Source organism: Microcebus murinus, chromosome 15, assembly GCF_040939455.1.
Source record: "Microcebus murinus isolate Inina chromosome 15, M.murinus_Inina_mat1.0, whole genome shotgun sequence".
NCBI lineage: Eukaryota > Metazoa > Chordata > Mammalia > Primates > Cheirogaleidae > Microcebus > Microcebus murinus.
Window position 1 is genome coordinate 28,370,805 of NC_134118.1, and position 23,943 is coordinate 28,394,747.

Here is a 23,943-nt window from a genome sequence, read left to right on the forward strand (position 1 = left end):
ATTTGTGCTCTTTCAAATCTTTTTAAGTACAGAGCCATTTTCTCTCTCAAACTTGAAAGTGGGAGGAGATAATTTGAGTGAATGCTGGTTCTTTTGTCCTTCTTTGTTTAAAACACATTTAAAGCAGATTTTACAGGAGAGAGAGTTTTATGTGTATGTTCACGTTTGTGCATGCATGTGCTTATGTTCCTGCACATGTGTGTATATATTTGATGGGAGAAGATGAATAGAAAGAAAACCAAGAGAATTTGATAGTAATTCCTTCTGCACTTTGGAATCATTAATATTTACCTAAAGATATTTAGACACGTTAATCACTATTTATTAAACCCAAATCTCAAAAAAAAAAAAATCTTAACCAAGTCTAACACCACGAGCTGATCTTGTAGGAACACAAACGGTAAGATCAGTTCAACTGATATTACTCATTTTCCCTAGGCTGGTCACGTGAAAGGCAGGGATGACAACAGTATATTCCAGAGCAGTAGCTGTGCAGGGAGCTGGGTGGAGCCATCTATACCGCCCAGGAAGTGACAGAGTAGAGCAAACAGAAAGAATACTCCAGCAACACCATGGTGCCAAGCAGAGTGCAAGCCAACTGAGGCTAGAAAGTGACCGCCAGAAACATGACAAATAGGACAGCAGCTCTCAAAGAGATCTGCCCCACTGAGCCGACTGAGAAAAAGGCGTAGCGTCACAGACCGCAGGTGTGGCATCCACTACTCTGTGGCTACTGCTATGGACAAAGGATTCTAGAGAAGGAATTGTCCTGCACATTTCACTGTGCAGAAAAATTCAAATATACGTGAGATATAAGCATATCATTGATAGAGTAAAATAATTCTAGGCTGGAAATCCAAAAAAATCAAAAGGATTTATTATATATGAGGCACATTATATAATATATTATATTATATATAATATATGATATAATATATATCATTTTCCACTGACATCGTGTCACTTCAGTTCTATGGGTGGGTCTCAGTTCCCTCATTTGTGAAACAAGATGAGTGAAATAAGTGAAAGGTCCAGTCTTGTGGGATTCTCTGGTTCTAATCTCTAAAGATAAAAGGTAACCACAAGATGTATATAGAAAACACAAATTCAGGTATTCAGAACCTTAGCTTGGTAGCGGTGGCTAAATTTTTTGAAAGGGAAAAGGCAGAAAGACAAATTTCTAGGGCAGAGAGCATTCTGTTTTAATGAACAGAACATTGAAAGAGTTTCTGGTGACAAGGGTGTTGGTTATCAGAATACAGGGCATTTCGTGTAATCTACCACAGGAAATGCAAGGAGGTGTCATTGCAGCAGCAAAAGTCAGTGTAGCAATCCCTTTGTCTCTCTGTTTTTCTCTCTCTTTCTGACTCTGTCTTGGTCTCTATTTCTATTTCTCTCTTGGCTGTCATGTACTTTACTCTTTCCATCTGTTTTGTTTTACATTTGTAGGCTAGGATTTTTTCCCCATAATTATCTTTCTGATTTTCTGTAGATTTGACTTCTACGATTCCGGCTTGCCTCAGTGCCAATTTTGGCCTCAGATCCACATTAATTTATGACTTCAGAGTCCCAAGTCACCAGACTCATTCAAGTTTGGCACCCCTAGTTCACAGTTTTGATATGGAAAAATTTGATTGGCAAAATAAATAATATGCATGAATTTCCACTGTCTTATGTGTCTACCTTTGGTCTAATCCTCTATGTCCAATAGGATAGAATCATATGGTCCCGATAAAGCCACCAACACCTGTGCATTTAAAAGAATACATATGAAAGGGACAATTTCAAAAAAGAATGTGTTTGGATGAGAATGAAATTATAGATGTGTATGTCTCAGACTTGAGGGATAGTAATTAAAATGCCACAAAGGAACAAAAACTAGAAATCAGGTAGGCAAATTGGTTTATTAGCTAAAGCAGTGGAACAAATTTAATAATACTCCAGTGGACAAACCATGATAGGTAAAAGCAACCATAATAATTCCATGTGACACAAGGGAAGTATGGTGCTTCACACCTGTACTCCCAGCACTTTGGGCAGCTAAGGCAGGAGGATTGTTCAAGGCCAGGAGTCCAGGAGTCCAGGACCAGCCTGGGCAACATAGCAAGATCCTTTCTCTAAAAAAAAAAAAAAAAAATTAAAATTAGCCAGGTGTGGTAGTGCATACCTGTAGTCCCAGCTACTTGGAAGACCAAGTCAGGAGAATCATTTGAGCCCAGGAGTTTAAGGTTTCAATGAGCTATGATGATGATGCTGCACTCCAGCCTGGGTGACAGAGAGAGAATCTGTCCTAAAATATATATATATATATATATATATATATATATATATATATATGTGTGTGTGTGTGTGTGTGTGTGTGTGTGTGTGTGTGTGTGTATACATGTAAATTTCAATATATCAAGTTCCTTTTTTATGTTGATAGGAAATGAAACTTAATGGATTAAAATATTAGGTTTATAAGAAGTAAGATTTCTGTATAAACATAAAGAGTGTCAGTGAGTGAGTGGTCAGTGAATGGGAGGCCTAGGACATTACTACTGTAGACTTTATAAACACTGTACACTTAGGCTATGCTAAATTTATTTAAAAATGTTTTTCTTCTAAATCATAAATTAACCTTAGCTTACTGTAATTTTTTATCTTATAAACTTTTACTTTTTTTTTTAACTATTTGACTTTTTTGTAATAACAGCTTAAAACACACATTATACAGCTGTACAAAAACATTTTCTTTCTTCATATTCTTATTCTATAAGTTTTTTCTATTTTTGTTTATTTATTTATTTTACTTTTTAAACGTTTTTCTTAATAATTAAGACCCAAACACAGACATGAGCCTAGGCCTCCACAGGTTCATGATTCCCACTATCACTGTCTTCCACCTCCACATGTGGTCCCACGGGAAGGTCTTCAGTGGAATAACACTCGTGGAGCTGTCATCTCCTGTGGCAACAATGCCTTCTTCTGGATACTTCCTGAAGGACCTTCCTGAGCCCTTCATGAGGAGGTGTCATTCTTTTCAGAAATATGTCCATAGCGATTTGTTTCTTTTTTAAAATCTTAGATTTGCTCATAAGCAGGCAATGCACCATGATTATTTCTATCAATAAAAACCTTTTAGTGTTGGGGTCAAACTTTTTGTTGTGTTCAAACTTTTTAAGAAGCTTGTTGAGGTCTGCAAAAGCGTCTGCTAGACCCTTTTTTTTCTTTTTTTTTTTTTTTGAGACAGAGTCTCGCTCTGTTGCCCGGGCTAGAGTGCCGTGGCGTCAGCATAGCTCACAGTAACCTCAATCTCCTGGGCTCAGGCAATCCTCCTGCCTCAGCCTCCCAAGTAGCTGGGACTACAGGCATGTGCCACCATGCCTGGCTAATTTTTTCTATATATATATTTTTAGTTGGCCAATTAATTTCTTTATAGTAGAGATGGGGTCTCAATCTTGCTCAGGCTGGTCTCGAACTCCTGACCTTGAGCAATCCTCCCACCTTGGCCTCCCAGAGTGCTAGGCGTGAGCCACCATGCCTGGCCTGCTAGACCCTTCACTGTGGATTTTCTTGGGGGTTCTTCTTTTTCTTCTCCTCAGTTTCCTTTTCCCTTGCCTCTTCTTCAGCATGTATTCCTGTTCCAGTTCTAACAACTTCTCATTAGTCAATTCCTCAGGACTCACCTCTAGGAGGTCCTCAGTGTCATCCTCCAAACCCAGGTTAAAGTTATTTGCCTTCTCAACCACAGCCTTGTTGAATTCTGCAACCTCCTCATCCTTGACAAACCCTTTAAAGTCATGAACGAACCTCTTGAGTGTCTTCTTCCAGATGCCATGCATCCACTCCTTGGTGATATCACCCCAAGACCAAGAAAGGTTTTTGATAAAGTTGCAGATATTGTAATCCTTCCAGAATTGCACCAATGTCTTCTTTAGTTGCAGCAACAGCCTAGGCAGTGGTCCTCCTTAGAAAGTAGGCCTTAAAAGCTGCTACAACTCTTTGATCCATTTGGAGGGAGAAATGCCACTTTGATATTGGGATGAAGATCACCAATAAAAGAGGGATGTGTAGAAGCATTATCAATAATAAGCAAAATATTGAAAGGTATGTTGTTCTCCAAACAGCACTCACTCATTTCCCTGGCATAGCAATTCAGGAGGGCATCTTGGAAGAGGAGCTGGGTCATCCACGACTTCTTGTTGCTCCTGCAGTGCACTGGCAGTGTGTGTTTACTGATATGCTTGAAGGCCCTGGGGTTCTCACTGGATCACAAAAGGTTCCAACCTGTAGCCTGCCACACTGCCTCCACGCAAGACCGATATCCTGTCCTTAAAAGTCTTGAAACCTGGAGTTGAATTGGCTTCCTTATGGATGAAAGGTCTTTTCAGGCATCCAATTTCAGAATAGAGAGGTTTTATCCATATTGAAGATTTTCTTTGGCAAGTAATTTTTCTTCATAAATTCTTCAGATTTTCTTCAGCTTATATAAAGTTTCCAAAAATTCTTCAGCTGCCTATACATTAGTACTTGCAGACTCATTACTCACTTTCACATTATGTAATGAATAATGATTCGTGAATCCTCATACCACCCAGGTCGGGCAGTAAATTCAACATTATAGTCAGGTCCAGCCTTTTCTTCCAACATCACAGACTTTTGCTTTGGCTGTGATTGTCGTGATGCTGGGAGGCACACGCTCCTGTGCTTGGTCTTTAATCCAGGTCACTGATAGAGACCCTTCTCGAATTTTTATTAGTCTTGTTGCCTTCACGAAGCAGATCCTTAAACAGCTTCCTCCCTTTGTTCTTGTTCTTCAAGATGAATTGTAGCTATGGTGGAATGGGACATGGCTGCCAGGTGAGCAGTAACCATCACTGATTTTCCAGCTTTGTAGTCCTTAATCACTTTTAATTTAGTTTCCAGGTCAATCACTCGAAGGGACCTCTTACTGGCAACATTAACAGTGGATTTTGCATGCTTAGCCGTGATGAACAAAACAGCATGGGATTAAATCAATCATAAGAGAAAATGATGCAATCAAGAGATGTGATAAACTCCAGATATATGAAGCACACTGTTTTACCGTACATTTTTTTAAGGTAGAAGGAGTACACTCTAAAATAAAGATAAAAGTTTAATATAGTAAATACATAAACCAGTAACCTAGTCATATATTATCAAGTATTATGTACCATATGTAATTGTATGTGCTACACTTTTATACTACTGGCAGCACAGTAGGTTTGTTTACACCAGCATTGCCACAAACACATGAGTAATGCATTGAGCTATGACGTTACCATGGCTATGACGTCACTAGGCAATAGGAAGTTTTCAATTATAGGACCACCATCTTATATGCTGGTTAACATTGACCAAAAGGTCATTGAGTGGCAGATGACTGTATATGAAAGCCCTAGAACTAAGGTGGAGTGGGCCATAGTGGGAGACAGAGAGCAGCTGTGTGGCTGATCTGCAGGTGTGAAAGTGTGATGGTGAGAAGTGAGGTCGGAGATTCTCAGTAGTGGCCTGTTCACAAAGGTGGACACCTTCTTTGGGAAGCCTTGCAATAATTAAAGGCATTTACTGGAAACCTAAGTGCTTGGCTCACAGAGGATTTCAAGGGAATTCTAAGTCGGTGGATTTAGATTCCCAAATAGTGAGAAAGGCAAGGCTGGATTTTGAGAAAAAAGAGAAAGAGCATTAAACCTTGTTTGTGATAGAAAATATCCATTGCCTAATCTATTACGCTATTTAGTTCCTAATTACTAACAATTTGCAGTGAATTTTAATGACAACTTAATCGTCATTAAAAAAATTGTCCAGAGAATAACTCAGTGGGATTTCATATTATTCACACCCACTGGAGTGATGCAGATACCTGGGGACTGAGCCTGTTGGATATGAAGAATGGCAGCTCAGGCAGACAGACATTTCTGATTGTCAAGTAGCACATAGGCTAGCAGGACACTGACAATAAGAAGACTCACTGCAATGTGGAGGGCAGACACTCAAGCAGGGATGTGGATCATTGTGACTGGGGAGTCTACGAACAGGCAATATGTGAAGGCTCACGAAACTGGGTTTTTTTTTTTTTGGCATATTTATATGTCAGTGATTGTGGTAAGTGGCTCTGGAAATAAAGCCCAGAAGATATTTTTCTAGTTCGTATTCCAAATTCGATGACTAGTTTTTAGCCAGTAAGAGCCAGAATATAGTCACAACCATAGCTCTGCGATTTCATGATAAAATTACCATGCTTCATGAGAATGTACAAGAGAAATCTTGAGATTACTCAAATTTGGGATTACTGGAGAACCAGAGGGTAATAAGGTCATCAGGGTGCAGGTTAGCCAATGAAGCTGGATGCAGACAGAAACTAGGGGTCCAATTATTATCATTCAGACATGAGGGTATCACTAACCATCCCAGTTTTTCAGGGACTGATGGGCTTCCTGGAATACAAGATTTTTAGTGATGAAATTAAGAAATTTTCAGACAAAGCAGGGTGAGTTAGTCACTCTCTAACTTGATGTTAAATCTCCCAAATCTGGATTCTGAACTGTTTAATGTTCTTTAACTAAATATTTAATTTTCACCAGAGCCTGGGACAACTGAAATTTCAGGTAAAATTTCAATGATATTTATTTACTCTAGAACTTGAATTTCTGTCAAAAATCCCAGTGACTCACAGTATTATTACCACTCTATATTAGCAAATTATAGAAACTTACTCAAAGCAGTTTAGGTAAAAAACTGGAGTAGCTCACAGAATTTAAGGAAGCACTGAAGAAACATGTCTTGTCAGGTTGAAACTGACACATGCTGCAGATATCTATTCTCCTTTTCTTCCCTTAGAACAACCCCTTTTTAAAGTATATGCATAGATATGTCCAGCTAAAGCCTGTATTTCTCAGCCAGCACTCTTCCCTTCCTCCCTAGAGCTAGATATGGATATTCGGCTAAATTCTGTTATGGAGACAATATAGTGTGTGCCAGATCTTATACCATACACAAGAACAATTTTCCAAGGAGCAAAGGTTAGAAGGGATATTGTCCTGTGTATAACTTAGAAGAGCAGAACCTTCATTCTCTTCCTTCCTGCTTGCCTACAGCTAGATTATTACATTAGAAAGAAACTACTGTTTTCTGAGCACTGCATTTTTGTTCCTCTTTGTTATAGCAGTTTAGACTGTACATTAACTAAAGCACTGTGGTGATGCAGAACCTAGGGAAGTTCTGGAAACCTCCAGAATTGAAACTAGAGACTTGAATGACTGTTTCCACATTTTGGGCAGCATGGCATTGGTAGCTTCAAGTTTGCATATCATAACTTTACCTTTCACCTTCTATATTTTTCTAAAAATTTTGGTGAAGCATTCTGACTGGCCCAGCATATGACACATGCCCATACCCTATACTGGCCATTGTGACCAGGTGGGTAAGATTCTGGGATTGGATTAGTTTCAGTTGGATGCTTACTATTTGACCCATTGCTTTGGCTAAAGATATGTAAAACTATGATATTTAAATTGCATATTCATGGTGGATGAGTTTCAAGAGGGTCAATTCCTTATTAGAACTCAAAGGTCATCCACTTTTTGGAAATTGGGATTTTAAAAGACCCAAATATGATCATTTTTCAGAATACTCAAAATAAGTGTAGACTGGTCACTTTTACCCTTTGTTATTGGAGCTTGGGATTATGAGGGGAAATGCCATCAGTATATTTTTAGGCAGAAAGACTAAAAATTATTTCTCAGATCACCCAGAAATTACTGAAGTTATATCTCTCAAGTAGTTAAATTCTCTTATATAAAGAGAAATTCTTGATAATAATCTGGGTTAGTTATTATTTGCATATTCTTATATGCTTAATGGCTAGACATAGCAAACTATTACTGCCTAGGAAAACTTGATGAAAAATCCCAATACAAGAGTTCCATGAACTTTAAAGTGGTTATCCAGAAGCTCTCACTAAAGTAGATGGGAGACAAACCTAGCTGGAAATATCAAGGTTAATACTTAAGAGTTTTGTTGCCCCGTAGTTGTCCTGGAACAAACTCACTTTCCTCTTGAGTTTCCTATATTCCCTATAGAAGGATCAGTCTTGAAGCTGAACTTCCAATTGAAATTCCAAATTTGTTTCCTTAATTTCCTAGTATTGCTGTAGTGCCAGCCATCACTGGTCCTAAACCATGCTGTAATCAAAGCATTTGTTTACCTTATTTGAAGAAATATAAAATATGTATTCCCAAATGCATTGTGTTCTGCTCTGAGCTCACATATGTGACTGGTGAAAAATCAAATGTTTCTCATTGCTTAGACTTCCTCTGCCCACTTATTGGATTAATAAACAATCCAAGGTTTTCTTTGGTGCCAGAAATTGGAGTAAGGTGAATTAAGGTGGTTACACCATGCTGGTTGCAATAATTTTTATTACACAAAAGCTTGGCTTCTTTTTTTTTTTGACATGCACTGGCAAAGAAAAACTGCTCACAATAGTGCAACGTATACATTTATATCTTAACAAATGGTCTTCCCTGACTCATTTGAAGGCCACATACAATCTGGCCCACTTTACCCAATCCTTTCGATCTCACACTAATCTCGCTAAACTCTAGCTTTGTCTCCTGTCTCGCCTTGTTACCTTCTACTGCACATGTTCCTCTCACATGAATTGCTTTCTGGTGATATTTCTTTCATTGGGCATATTGTTCTTTTTTTGGCCTAGTTTTCAAAATCTCTGGTCGTGTTTCAGACATTTCCACTTTTCTTAGTGCCTCAAAACAGCTAGACCTCATAGATTTTCAATTAACACTTGCTGAAATCAGTAGAAATTGGTGGGAAAAATCAGGAAGTCTAATGTTTGAAGCTCAATATTCTCCTCTTTACAGTCACCCCCAAATAACTTACCCAATAATTACCAGATGCATCTGTGCAAAGCAGTCCTGAGAAGATAGATTTTTGTTTTCAGTATTTTTTTCATATATAATTGTAAATTTGGTATAAGGAAGGGGTTTTCTTAAGCCCTTTGCATTCCATTATAACCTTGCTATACTCGGTAACATAGCAAGGGTTACACATAGTCACAATATACACTGGAAGGGCAGTTGGGATTCGGATTTAAAATAAGGCATAGAAAATGTAAGGGTGATACTGACTTATGAACAAAGTACATTTATTAATAATAATATTCCCTAAATAACCTAGAACATAGACATCTATTCACTCAGTCTCCAAAAACTATTGAAATAAAGAGCACTAAAAAAAATTTAACATTACTACTCCTTTCAGTTTCTTAAACTGGAGTTTTACACAGCAGAGGCAATTTTTTTCCTTTTTATATTTAGGTCATGAAATAACTCTATGAAGCCAGATAGCAGATTGATTTTGGTAAACCAGATGGCAGAATGGGAGGTTATCTGAACAGACATTTTGTAAAGAAATTAAATTTTTAAATTTCTCTGCTAGGATTAGTACTATAAGGTAGAAAAAGTATTTTTTTCCCAGTACTCTTGAGTTTGCATGTCAGATAAAGATCCAGAAAACACGAACAAGCACAGCTGTTCACCACATTCTAACCAGAGACCTATTAGAGTAATGAGACATTTCCAAGCCAAATGTTATATTACTAGAATGAGAAGTGGTGTGAAAATTGAGTTTCTTTGGCTGGATTAGAGATCGTTTAGACTGTGAGACAAATAAGCTCTACTGAAAATACAAAGCCATAGAAAAATGTGAGAAATTAACTTTCAACAGATACAATAAATTAATGTCAAACACGGAATTTTAAAGAAAATTTAATTTAGATCAACAGAATTAGGTGATAGGAGGTAGAACAGAAACACTTTCTAAATCAAGGAATAAATAGGGAAGTTAATTGGGTAAAATTTTACTTCCTTATGGTTTTTTTTTTCATATTCTATTTACAATAGCCTATCAGTTTAGCTTTGTGTTCATTCTTCAGTCCCTAGACAATTTTAAATATTATTAGTGATTGGATGGAAGATGTAGTCTTAGTTACAATCACATAATGATGTACAACTTGTGAAAAACTAGAAATTTAGGCTGTGTGATAATAATTGGTAGCATACCATTAGAAGCTATAGTATCCTGATGAATTTCAATGAAATGAGAGAAAAAAATTAAATGTTTTCATTAAATGAAACACAGAATTAAACAAACTGTATTTCTAATGATGAGGTTGTGGAATACTTTCTTCTCAGGGATTTGAAACTCTCATTCCTATGTCTGGCAGTTGAAGGTATTCTTTGTGCCATAAATATATAGGGAAAGTAGTAATAAGAATGCTCCTCAGCCAGGCTACAATGGTGTGAGTCAATTGGGAGACTGAAGTGGGAGAATTGTTTGAGCCCAGGAGTTGGAGGCCAGCCTGGGCAATCCCACCTCTAAAGAGAGACCCCAACTCTAAAAAAAAAATTGTTCCCACATGAATATTTTTTGAGAGTAGGGTTTTTTTTGTTGTTGTTGTTTTTTTTTGAGACAGAGTCTCGCTTTGTTGCCCAGGCTAGAGTGAGTGCCGTGGCGTCAGCCTAGCTCACAGCAACCTCAAACTCCTGGGCTCAAGCAATCCTGCTGCCTCAGCCTCCCGAGTAGCTGGGATTACAGGCATGGGCCACCACGCCCGGCTAATTTTTTTTTTTTCTATATATGTTAGTTGGCCAATTAATTTCTTTCTGTTTATAGTAGAGACAGGGTCTCGCTCTTGCTCAGGCTGGTTTCGAACTCCTGACCTCGAGCAATCCGCCCGCCTCGGCCTCCCAGAGTGCTAGGATTACAGGCGTGAGCCACCGCACCCAGCTGAGAGTAGGGTTTTTTAAATTTAATATGCGACTAGAAAATAATTATTTGAAGTATAGTGCCTGGAATAGAGAAGGTGCTTTATATATATATATATTTATATACATATATATGTGTGTGTATATATATATATACATGTATGTATATACACACACACACATATATATAAAATATCTGATATTAAAACAATAAAGACTACATCTTTGGTGGTGAGAATGCATTGAGGTAGGGCTGTTATTTCAGTGTCCATGTGTTTTAGCCACTGTAGAATTCCTAAAATAACTCTGCAAATCTCATGAAGATAAGTCTAGTTTGCTAAGTCAGTTTGATAACTCAGTTTGCTAAAAGTCTTTATTTTGAAGGACACGGATTTAAAAATAGCTTTGTTGTGTGGAATTCTCTCAGCCTTTTGATCTTTCCGAACTGTTATTCAGATATTATTTGTATACCCTTTAATTTAAAAACTAATTAAGGAAGATAAGAATTCATTTTAAATTGCAGTGTCTTTTAAGAAAAAGAAATATTTATGCCAAATAGAAAAGGTAATAAAAATAACCAGAGTATGTAGTCTGGGTGAGGCAGTATGTTCCACCAAAATTATCTCATACAATCTTCACAACTGTTTGAGGTAGGCTCTTATTACCTTTGTTTTCCAAATGAGGAAATTGAGTCTGAGAGAGGCCAAATATCCAAAGTCATCCACTGAGGATTTAAAACCAGGGATGCTCATCTCCAGGGATTACACACAATCACTCACATTCTACTGCAGAAATGAAAGATATGATTGAGTTTAGGCCTTAAGATTTCATTTGTAGCAGCCCAAGCAAATTTTCTGATTGATAACTTTCCAAAATTTTAATTCTTCAATTTTTCACCTTCCTTATTTGGTTTAGATTATAATTTCAAATTCTTTAGTTGTACATTTCAAAATGAGGATATATATAACACACTAAGAAAGGAAGAGAAAAGAAAAAATGTATGTATTTAGTTTAATATCTCCATGAATTTACTCTCCTTTTCCTAATTTCACTGTCAAGGGTTAGTGATTCAGCCTCTCCTTGCCTTGGTGTCTACAAATGTAAAATGGGAAATAAATATCTAAGTTTTTCTCTAGATCTATAGTATATTTTTTTCTTCCTAAGTAACGTGTTATTCCTGTTGATAAACTGAGCATGGCATTAATATGTAAGCAATATATATCTAAAATGATAAAACTATATATGTATATATGTTTGATGTTGCTCAACCACGGAACAACATATTTTTTATTAGATTGGTGTAAAAGTTATTTCAATTTTACATTGTTGACAATTGCCATGTGATATTGGAATAGATTCTTAAATAAATGTGGTTTTGTTTTACATCATTTTAATGTGCATTTTTCTGTTTATGGTTTTTTGATAATGACTTACTACTTTCTGTTTATTTTATATTTATGTTAGACTATGGAAATGATGTTAGACAAAAAGCAAATTTGAGTGATTTTCTGATTCAAGTTCAAAATGGGTTGTAAAGTAGCAGACACGACTCTCAACATCAACAACGCATTTGGCCCAGGGACGGCTAATGAACGTACAGTGCAGTGGTGGTTTGAGGAGTTTTGCAAAGAAGACGAGAGCCTTGAAGATGAGGAGCACAATGGCTGGCCATCACAGAAGTTGACAATGACCAATTGAGATCAATCACTGAAGCTGATCCTCTTATAACTACAGGGGAAGTTGCTAAAGAACTCAAGGTTGACCATTCTGTGGTCATTTGGCATTTGAAGCAAATTGGAAAGGTGAAAAAGCTTGAGAAGTGGGTGCCTCATGAGCTGACTGAAAATAAAAGACATCGTCATTTGGTAGAGCTGTCTTTTCTTTTTGTATGCAACAACCATGTACTGTTTCTCAATAGGATTGTGAATGGATTGTGATATGTGATGAAAAGGGGATTTTATATGTCTATCTTCCATGATCAGCTCAGTGGTTGGACCAAGATGAAGCTCCAAAGCACTTCCCAAAGCCAAACTTGCACCAAAAAAGGTCATGGTCACTGTTTGATGGTCTGCTGTCAGTTTGATCCACTATAGCTTTCTGAATCCCAGCAAAACTATTACATCTGAGAAGTATGCTCAGCAAATTGATGAGATACACTGAAAACTGCAATGCCTGCAGCTGGCATTGGTCAATAAGAAGGGGCCAAGTCTCCATGACAAGCCCAACTGCATGTGGCACAAACAATGCTTCCAAAGTTGAATGAATTGGGCTACAAAGTTTTGCCTCATCCATCATATTCACCTGACCTCTCGCCAATTCACAGCGACCACTTCTTCAAGCATCTCAACAACTTGTTGCAGGGAAAATGCTTCCACAACCAGCAGGATGCAGAAAATGCTTTCCAAGAGTTCATTGAATCCCAAAGCATGGATTTTTAAGCTATAGGAATAAACAAACATTTCTTGCTGGCAAGAATGTGTGGATTGTAATGGTTTCTGTTTTGGTAAATAAAGATGTATTTGAGCCTAGTTATAATGATTTAAAAGTCATGGTCCAAAACCACAATTACTTTTGCACCAACTAATTTTCTTTTAGTGCCTAAGATATTAATAATTCTTGGATACTTTGAAGCCTACACAAAGAATTTCATGACTCTGGGTTCAGGCACAATTAATGACTGCGATTTAGTGGTATACAAAGTTTATTACCCATAGCCAATGATTAGGTCAAATTCATGGAAATTGAAACAGTCTTGGGTTTAACTTTTGGCTCTGCCTCGTTCTAGCTGTGTAACGTTGGCAAGTTACCAAACCTTCCTAAGCCATTTCCTCAGCTGTAAGTGAGCATAACAACATTTACCCCAGGGATTGTTTAAATGAGATATGGGTAAATAATTTGACACTGTCTCTAAAATGTTGTTGGCACCCACTAGAAATTTGCTCCTGCAATTACACCCACTGTTTCCTTCCGCATTTTTTTTCTTTTTCAATACCCAAGTCTGATCCTTCATCTTTCATCACTCCATCTCTCCTCAGTTGTTTGTATTATCATTCAAACATTCTGTGAATGTCCCTGCCTTTAAAAATAGGCTTCCTCTAGTCCCTAGAGCCCTAGAGCCCTATACCTTGTTCTGCAATCTCTTAGAATAAAGCTCTTCATAAACATTGCTTAAAACACCACTTCCTCTTCTTTCCACTCATTCTCTCTGTAACAGACACTGTAATCAAGTGTTCCTCTCCATTTCTTTTCTGAAAAACTTTTTGTTGTTGTTGTTAGTAGAAACAGGGTCTTGCTCTTGCTCAGGCCGGTCTTGAACTTCTGGCTTCAAGTGTTCCTCTGGCTTCCCAAAGTGCTAGGATTCCAGGTGTGAGCCAACATACCTGATCTGAAATACTCTTAACAAGGTCCCCAAAGACTTCTATCTTGACAGAAACGATAACAACTTTTAGTCCTCATTTGGTTTGATTTATAAGTGATATTTGACAAATACTATTTTCTCCTATGGAAACACTTTCTTTACTTGGTTATGCTCTTCCCTTAGTGTCAGGTCCTGTAACCTCTCTGAATATTGTAATTCTCAGGACTTGGTCTTTGGATGTTTCTCTTCTCTAGCTACCCTTGTGACCTCATGACTTCAGTAGAATTAATATGCTGATTGCTTCCATATTGTTACCTCATTTCCTGATATCTCTCTTGATCTCCCTGTCTCCATCTTTGTCAGCCTAACTTTCTCTCTCTGTACCTCTCTGTGTCTCTGTCTTTCTCTGTCTCTGTGTGTCTCTCTCTGTGTATATATATATGTGTGTGTGTGTGTGTGTGTGTGTATGTATGTATGTGTATATTCCTTTGTTTTCGCTCATGCTACATGTCTAGTTCATCAACACATCCTATTGTTCGTACTGTCATTGTATTCTTGCTCTCTTCTCATCATTTCAGGTGCTACCATTTATGTGGAAGCCATTGCTATCTCTTGTAGGACTCCTGAAATAGTCCTCTGCTTTTTCTACTACTGGTCAAGGCAATAAAAGAATGAATAAGAAGTAGTAGCTATATTATTATGTTTTAATATAGTATATATGCAACCTTACTCATGAAGACAGTTGGCACTATAATGTGAAAGCCCACCCTCAGTTTCTCTATTGGAGTTATTTCTTCCTAGTTGTGTCATTCATTTATTTATTTAACCAACAACTTTTATCAAGTGCTTACTATTCAGAAGGATCTGTCCTAGAAAATGAAAAGTTGACTAATTCACATGCACTATCCTCTGGGGATTTTTCTCCATTAGATGGTATGAATGGGTAGAGTACCCACCATACATGAGACAAGAAATTTGTGATTTTCTTGAGGGTCTAAGAATATGGCTAAGACCAATAGCTGCTGTATAAGAAATGGGACATACATGATCATGGATTATGACCTCTAGAGATTAACTCTTGCTTTAAGTATTCAACAAGGTGCCTCATGTGAGAAATACTGAAGCAGTTGGAAGCAGAACAACATTATCAGCTTAGAAACAAGAGAGCAATGTTGGACAAATGGTCATTCAGTGACTATGCCATTTCTTGCAAACAGAACACAGCCTGTGGACTGTGAAACCAGGCTGGGACCCCAAATCAGACCACGTATGTAAAGACTTAGTCACAAGCAGACAGTGCTGGTGCTCAGTTGGAGAGCACTGCTAGTTAAATATCTCGCCCCTGAGGAAAATTGATATCAACAGGAAGTATTGTTGTCAGAGGCAGCAATTTCAAACTCTGCAGGCAATGCTATGTTTCTTTTTAAGTATTATTTATTTTCTGGAACATAATTCAGGGAAAATTATTGTGCCATTTTAGGTACCACAACTTTGATCTTGTTAATTTATAAGCAGTTCATTTTTTATTGTATGAAAACCTTTGTTAGCCTGTTCTTTGAGATATTCTGGTGTTTGTTGATGGTGATTTTATGCTATGCTCTTATAATTAGGATCATAAACAAGTGGTGCAGCAGAGCTTTGTGAACTGTCAAATTGTGTGTCTCAAGAAAATGGCAAATATTTCATCAAATAAAAACCATTCTGCAAGTAGAATGCTCTCTAATGACACAGTTCTAATTGGTCTCTGCACCCTGGACATGATTCACTTTATTCCCATTCTGGAAATATTATGTATTTGGTTATGTTCAAAACAAATTTTATATTAGAAAACTAATTGACAGCTTAAGATGTTCTATCTAAAAGTTAATAGCATGTTTCATCATGTGGTAACTCAATTATTTTAACTTCCAAAGACAATACAGTGGACGCCTATGATTTTCCACTCAGACTCCTTCTCCTTCATTCTTATATATATAACTATTCGTGGGATTCTGGTGGAGGTTATCACAGTTACAGTGATTGATCTAGTAAGATGAGGTACCTGACCCGAGTTGGCCCCATTATGATATGCCACAGCCCTGACTACTATTATTTGTCCAGAAATGGACAGTTTATCCAATTTGAGTCAATCATTATTTTCTGGGAATTTTCAGAATTTAACATTAGGCAAATTGCATTTCAGTTCTTCTTTGGAAGTGAACATTAGCAATATGAATAAGATTTTTAGTGTTTTTATGTCTAGTCTAATGTAAGAAACCAGATTGACTGGATAAAGTGAATACACACAGAGGACCAAGGAAAAAAAGTGGAGGGAGTGGACTCTGGCAAGCCCTTTGACCCCATCACCTTGTGACCCAGCTCTACTGTGACCTTGAAAAAGTTTGGTTACATGTGTCAATGAATCATTTGTCTGAAATGGTATGTTCAGGTAGGTTTCTGTAATTTTAATCAAAAGATATCTGAAAAAATATGGCAAGAATTATTTTTTTATCTTTTTTTCACTTTTATGACCAATTTATTTGCAATGGAGATATCAAGATAATTCATTGAAGAAATATAATCTTTTCAACAAATGATACTGGATGAATTGGATATGGCTTTGAAGGAAATAACTTCAACATCATACCACACACAAAGATTCATTTGAAATTGATCACATATATGCATAAAAGCAGACACTATAAAACTTTTAAAAGAAAACATAAGAAAAGGTCTTTGTGCAGCCAGGCATGGTGGCTCATGCTTGTAATCCTAGCACTCTGGGAGGCTGAGGCGGGAGGATCTTTTGAGCCCAGGAGTATGAGGTTGCTGTGAGCTAGGCTAACGTGACAGCACTCTAGTCCAGGCAACAGAGTGAGACTCTGTCTCAAAAAAAAAAAAAAAAAGTCTTTGTGAACTTAAAGTAGGCAACAATTTCTTAGACAGTATTCAAAATGCAAACCATAAAAGGAAATAATCAAATTATTGATATCTATTAAAATTAATAACTTCTCTATTTGTATTCTTCCTCATTCCTTCCTTCTTACGTCCCATATAGTATCTCACATGATAACAGCATATATTCAGTTCTCTATGTGTCAAAAGAAATGAATAACATAATTCTGGGATGATATTTTAGATTCAGTTTTATTTTCTAGAATTAGATTTGTTGGAACCAGAGTGATATAATCCTTTCTTCCTCACAGTTGTCCCAAATACTCTTTATGTTTTTTTCCTCAAAACTTGGCATAAGTTTTTCCTATTTTAAAATGTACTCATAATAATATCCTCCTTATCTAGGCCAAAATGGTGCCAAATTAAGTATATATTTATGATATGTGTAAATTATGCCAGATATTCTAGATAATTTTGGCAAAAGACTTACTTTTAAAAAAAAATCATTGATACATTTAGGAAAACAAGTTTGGGTAGAGATGGAAACATTATTCCTCCAAATGCTCAAGGTTCCAGAGAACTTAATTAGACCAAAATCCACAAATAAAACTTCAGTTAATCAAAAAAGAAAAAGAAGTTTACCATAAATGAGCAATTTTAGGTAGTATATCTGTGCCATACTATTATCCCAAACTAGATACAGTCATGCACCACATAACATTGTTTTGGTTAATGACAAACCACATATACAATGGTGATCTCCTAAGATTATAACAGAGATGAAAAATTCTTATCCCCTAGTGACATCAGAGCCATCATAAAGTGGAGCAACCCATGACCTTTTCTATGTTTAGATATGTTTAGATACACAAATACTTCCCACTGTGTTACAGTTGCCTACAGTATTCAGTACAGCAACATGCTGTACAGGTTTGTAGCCTAGGAGCAACTGGCTATACCATACAGCCTAGGCATGCAGTAGGCTGTGCTACCTAGGTGTGTGTAAATATACTCTATGATATTTGCACAATGATAAAATTGTCTACTAAAGGGCATAATCCCAAATTGAAATGATAAAATAAAATTAAGGTAATTTTTATCACCCCATCTCCTTTCTTGGTACCTCTCTTGTAGCTTTACTTTATAGACTCTTTGTGCTTTACTTTTTAGACACTTGTGGACGTAATTTATTTTCCATACCTGATTATAGAGTCTTTAGGAAAGAATCCTTGTTAGAATTCCTACATACTAGGAAATAAGTTCTGATATATGACAGATGATCAGTAAATGAAAAATGTTGTTAAACTTACTTTATAAATTTAGCACGTAAACCATATTCAAATTTAATCACATAGTACAGATGGGGAACAATATGTAGACAAGACCTGCTTGGAACTATGCCTGCCACAGAGTGTGGCTGAATAAATATTTATTAATGTAATCTACTGTGGAGGGGCAGAGAAGGGGGCATTGGGCTATGTCAACATAAAAATGTAACAGGACCAAAAATAGCAATAAAAATGAAATAAATGATTTTTTTCTATTTATTTTCCTAGTAGTTCTTCCTTTACTATGACTAATTTTCTAAAAAGAAAATATTGAGTATATTGAAATTTATGTTCCCATGTGAATTCTCCCTTTTAAAGTAATCACCCAGGGAAACTTGTTGCATAAAATATTTTTGGAACTGCTTTTGGAATGAATACCTTCAGAATTTGTAGCACTTTTTAAAAATAATTAATCTTCATCATTTGAGAGTGGAACCGATTCTTTTGGAAAATGAGAAAAGGCATTATTTGCCAAAGGCTGGTACAAGTTTCGAACAAGGTGAAACCATGTGGAGTTACAAATAAGGTATGGCTAAATGCAGTGAGACTGACTTTCTTAAAAATTGCTCAAAGCAAGTATAAATGGGAGTTCAAATGTGTTGTAATTAATAGCAGTCACTGGAATAAGTGCTTACAACTTGTATACTTTGAATATATATTGGATGCCTATTTTGTAGTTCATTTATTTAGATATTTACCTCACCTATTTTTTAAAATAGGATTTGAAACAGTGAATTTATGGTATGTTCATTTTTAAAACAGATTAATGATGTTTTCTGATTTTATTCTAAAGGTCAAAAATACAGCTGCTGTATATGGGAAAATATCTGCTCTCCTTTTTTCTTTTTTAAACCTCTCTCTTTTTGCTCAAATAATAAAAGGCTAACTTGCTGCAAGTGTGAACTGGAAGGTACAGAACATAGACGGACTGCACCTCTGTTAGCAAACCAGACAGAGATTCTGACCGAATTTTATGTTGAAATAAAAGAGATATGGTAATATCTATAACTTAAGAACACTTATTTTAAAAGAGAGGCTTCATTATTTTATACCCTTTTATTAGTTGTGACCAGGGACAGGGGTGTGTCCTGTCACCCCCTGGCGTGGCTCTGAGCTGGTTTAGGCATATTTTCGTTTTCCAGAAAGGAAGAGCTGTAAGAGATTTATAGAAAGCTTGAGGTAGACTATTTTGGTTATAAGAGACCAAACATGCATGTAGTTTTCTTCTAAAAAGGGGGTTATATTTCAAAAATATAACAGTTGGAAGGATGTCAGTCATGATGAGGGCTTGTTCTCCTTCACGCATGACAAGTCCCCTCTCTGACACAGCTGCCCCTGTCCCTCTGTCATTAGCTCCAGCTTTCTCCCCGGCCTGACTGGCTTCCTCGGGCCATGTACAACGTTTGCTCTCATAACTTGGATTTGGAACTTAACCTTCTAAAGCCAACTTTCCCAGGTACACAAACTTAAACGTCTTACATGACTCAGTTTCCATTCCAGGGGAAGGAGTCAGGCTCAGCGCTTGTTCTTGAGGCTGGCTGGGGACTGCGACTGGCCGTGGCCGATGTGGACGTGGGCGAGTCACCGAGAGGAAAGGTCGCCCACAGTGGGCGCCCCGGCCTCCGCCGTGGGGATGTGCGCGGGGCTTCTACGGGAAGGGATGATGGGCGACTAGGTCATATGAACCAATGCGACACAAAGCGCTAGTAATTTTTCAGCTATTGAGTCACTTGGGATGCTGCCGGTTGAAAAGTAGGGTTACAAAAATGTTTTAAATATAGTAAATCTGGATTATTTTTTAAGTAATGCTCAAAAGAAATTTGAAATAGATAGTGAGGTGAAATGGCAATAAAACTAAAAGAAAATTTGGAAATGAAGCAAAGTAATAAAATCTAATGAGTAGGTAGGAAGTTAATCATACAGGTATTTGTTTTAATAAGGAAATCAGTAAATTTATATCTGAACAGGTAGAGAAATAGAAAACGTATAATCAATGTCATAAATATTTTTTAAAAAAAACAAAGTGAATTCAGCGGCTGTTTACAGCTTTAAAATTCAGTTTTAACATATCAGCTAGAGCTTTTAAGTCAAACTTTAGGATCATATTTGTATGCAAGGAGTCACTAGTTTATCCTAATTCTATTTTACCAGTATTTTCCTTTCTTTCCTCCCACCCTTCCCTTCTTCTTCCCTCCCTTCTTCCTTCCTTTCCTTCCTTCCTCCCATCTTTCTCTTCTCTTCTCTTCTCTTCTCTTCTCTTCTCTTCTCTTCTCTTCTCTTCTCTTCTCTTCTCTTCTCTTCTCTTCTCTTCTCTTCTCTTCTCTTCTCTTCTCTTCTCTTCTCCTCTCCTCTCCTCTCCTCTCCTCTCCTCTCCTCTCCTCTCCTCTCCTCTCCTCTCCTCTCCTCTCCTCTCCTCTCCTCTCCTCTCCTCTCCCCTCCCCTCCCCTCCCCTCCCCTCCCCTCCCCTCCCCTCCCCTCCCCTCCCCTCCCCTCCCCTCCCCTCCCCTCCCCTCCCCTCCCCTCCCCTCCCCTCCCCTCCCCTCCCCTCCCCTCTCCTCTCTTCTCTCCTCTTCTCTTCTTTTCCTTCTTTCCTTCCTTCCTTTTTCCTTTCTTCCTCTCCCTTTGCCCGCAGCTTTCTTTTGTACTCACCACTACTATCTTAATTCAGGAAACTATTAAAGAACCTTTTTCTTGATAGTATACTTGCCTCAAGCTTTTTTCCTCCTTGAAATTAACTCTCAACACTGCCTCCAGAGGAATATTCCAAAGGCATAGGTATGTACCACCTGTAAAAGTTGTCAGAATCAAAATGGAGTCACTGTGTCAAACTTAACAAAAATAAATAAATAAAGCTGGGTGGGGGCTAAGAAAGGAGGGGCCTCACACACACACCAATGATAAGGACTATTGCAAAGACTTTCTGAAGGCCTCTTACACACTTAAACCTTTAAGGAAAACTTTTGCCAAAGACTTTTTAAACTGCAGCTTACTACATGAGTCACCAAGACAGCTAGCTGGATGCATGAGAACCCTTGTCTGACATGCTGCTTCCAGTAATGAACTGGTATCAACTCTTCGGATAAACCCCTGTAACCAGTGTTCTCTTCCTCTCAAAACAAATTGCTTGTACTTTTTTTTTCCCTTTTGCCTCTCCTCACCACTGTGGATATGCCTATGGTCCTCATAGCCTGCCTATGGTCCTCATATCCTGGAATTGCATATCTCCTGCACATTCCCAAGTAAACTCAGTGTCTTTGGAGAATCTCTCTTTGTTACTTAGGTTGACACACCATATGAATTTTGCATTCAACACTACTTTATTTTCTACAGACTCAAATGATAACTCCGAAACATATTTTTAATGCTTATTCAGAACCTGAGCTTGACTGACATGGCCTGTCTGATCTTCTCCTGTTTCCATGTCACTTATGTTATTCATCACATGCCCCCCGACACATTGGACACGATTTCAAGACTCCATGCATTTATTTACTCCAATTATTCCCTCTGTTCTTCATATTTTTCAGTTGGCTGAAATCTCAATTGGTCTTCAAAGTCCAAGTCAAATTTACTTCTCTTTTTGCATTCTTCTACAACACTTTCCAACCCTTTCCTCCTAGCCTTCTCCCAGACATAATTATTATTCTTCCTCTACCCCATCATCTTTATGCCTCCATTAAAACATTTACCATACTCAGACTGCTATATGGTTAGATGTATGAATATAGGTTAAGTTTTGAAATACATCAGAATAGTATCCCTGTGCATAGCCACCATCTTGTACATAGTAGATATTCAATAAAATATTGGGTGAATGTCTGGCTTGATCTAAACTACAGTTAAAATGAGCAACTTAGTAGCCAATGTCTAAATTACACAACCATGAGAACTTTATTTTTTTTTTAAAAGTGTTGAGTTTGAAAGACAAATTAAGTACTGCTCTAAAAAGAAAGACTTCAAGGCCTGCTACAGAATTATTAATATTTTATTAGATATTCAGGTAATTTAATATCCTGGTAGAATCTACTGAAACTTTATGGTTGTTCGTAGCTTACCTGATACACATTTTTTAAATCTATCTTCATAGACAGCATGGCCACCAAAAATATATTAAATATTTATATTCACATAAACTATACAAAAACAAAGTACCTAGGGATAGAACTAATACAATTTCTAAAGTAAAGAACATATGTGCAACCTTAAATGATTTAATCTTTAGAGATAAGGAGATATTAATTTAATGAAACTTCTTTGAAAAATCTTTAAACTAGAACCATTAATGCAATTATTTTCCAAAGTTGGAAAACTTCATCATGAATTTTCACTGTGCTGAAATTATTTTTAACTGCACATTTATGTCCATTATGTACATTTATAAAGTTGGACAACTTTATCGTGATTGATATGATGAAATGATTTTTAACTGTTTATTATGTACCTTATCCCAAGTCTCTTAGAATGCTTGCATTTAAATTTAAACAGCTTCCATGCCTGAATATTGATCTAAAAAATAAAAATAAAAATAAATAAATAAATAAATAAATTTAAACAGCTTTAATAAATTAGATTAGATTAATGCACTTAAGCCAGAATTTTGAATCAAAATTTAAAAGCAAAGTTTTAGAACCTTGGGAAGGCTTCACTAGATTATACTGGAACATTTTTTCAAAGTGTTTAACTGAATTCACATTTATCAGAATCACCTTGGATGCCTGCTATAATGTAGATTCCTAGGCTTCCACCTCAACATACATGTAATTAGACTCTGTTAAAGAGGAGACTCCTATGAAACTGTGCTTTTAGCAAGATCCAAGTAGACTATTTATATATATCATAGGTTAAGAATAACTTATTGTGACAATATTATAATACATCTTGACCTGCTCCAGACTTCAACACGTTTAATCAATCTGAAGCTTTTTTTTTTTTTAATCTCAGTGTAGCCCTGCACTTATGAGTTGTCCTTTCTTGGTGTAAATTACATTAATTAATAATTACCATTTAGGTAGCTATTTGGATATATTTGCTTCTGTGATAAGGAAAATAATTACTTCTAAAATAACAAGGCAACTAAATCTCCTAACCCTACTAAGACTATTAGGATTCCTAGAATGTGATTGATTTTAAGACTCCATACAAATTCTGTATTCTCTTTTGTTTTTAAGCAGTTGGAGAAAATGTAGTTGGCTGATGTTTTAAAATACACTGAAAGTAATATAAACAACCCCCCACACACCCTAAGTCTCAGTAAAAAAGACACACATAATGAATACACACACACACACACTATATATATATATTTCATTTAATTGATATATATATAGTAATTTAATTGAATAATTCATACTTTTGGTGAATGAATCATTATATGGATTTTATTTTCCTTAGCTAATAAAATACCTCATATATATTATTATATTAAATATTTGCCAATTAATGAGCAGATGCAAGATTTTTTCTATGATCTCTGATAATTTTTCCATGCTGGATAATCTACAAACACAAACTTCCTTAAAAAAGAAATATCTAAGATTTATAAAAATTAATTTTGAAAAAAATTTACCATTTTTAAATATTGCTGATTCTTTCTCTT

At 36.6% G+C, this 23,943-nt stretch overlaps 1 long non-coding RNA gene across 1 annotated transcript; it reads right to left on the reverse strand.

Moving 5' to 3' along the window:
• Nucleotides 1-1,885: 1,885 nt before the first annotated feature.
• Nucleotides 1,886-19,993, reverse strand: LOC105854960 (uncharacterized). The gene is made up of 3 exons (XR_001146400.2): nt 19,827-19,993; nt 3,669-5,100; nt 1,886-2,117 (listed from the first exon to the last, which is right to left on the reverse strand). It is a non-coding gene; the product is annotated as an uncharacterized LOC105854960 (long non-coding RNA).
• Nucleotides 19,994-23,943: the final 3,950 nt, after the last annotated feature.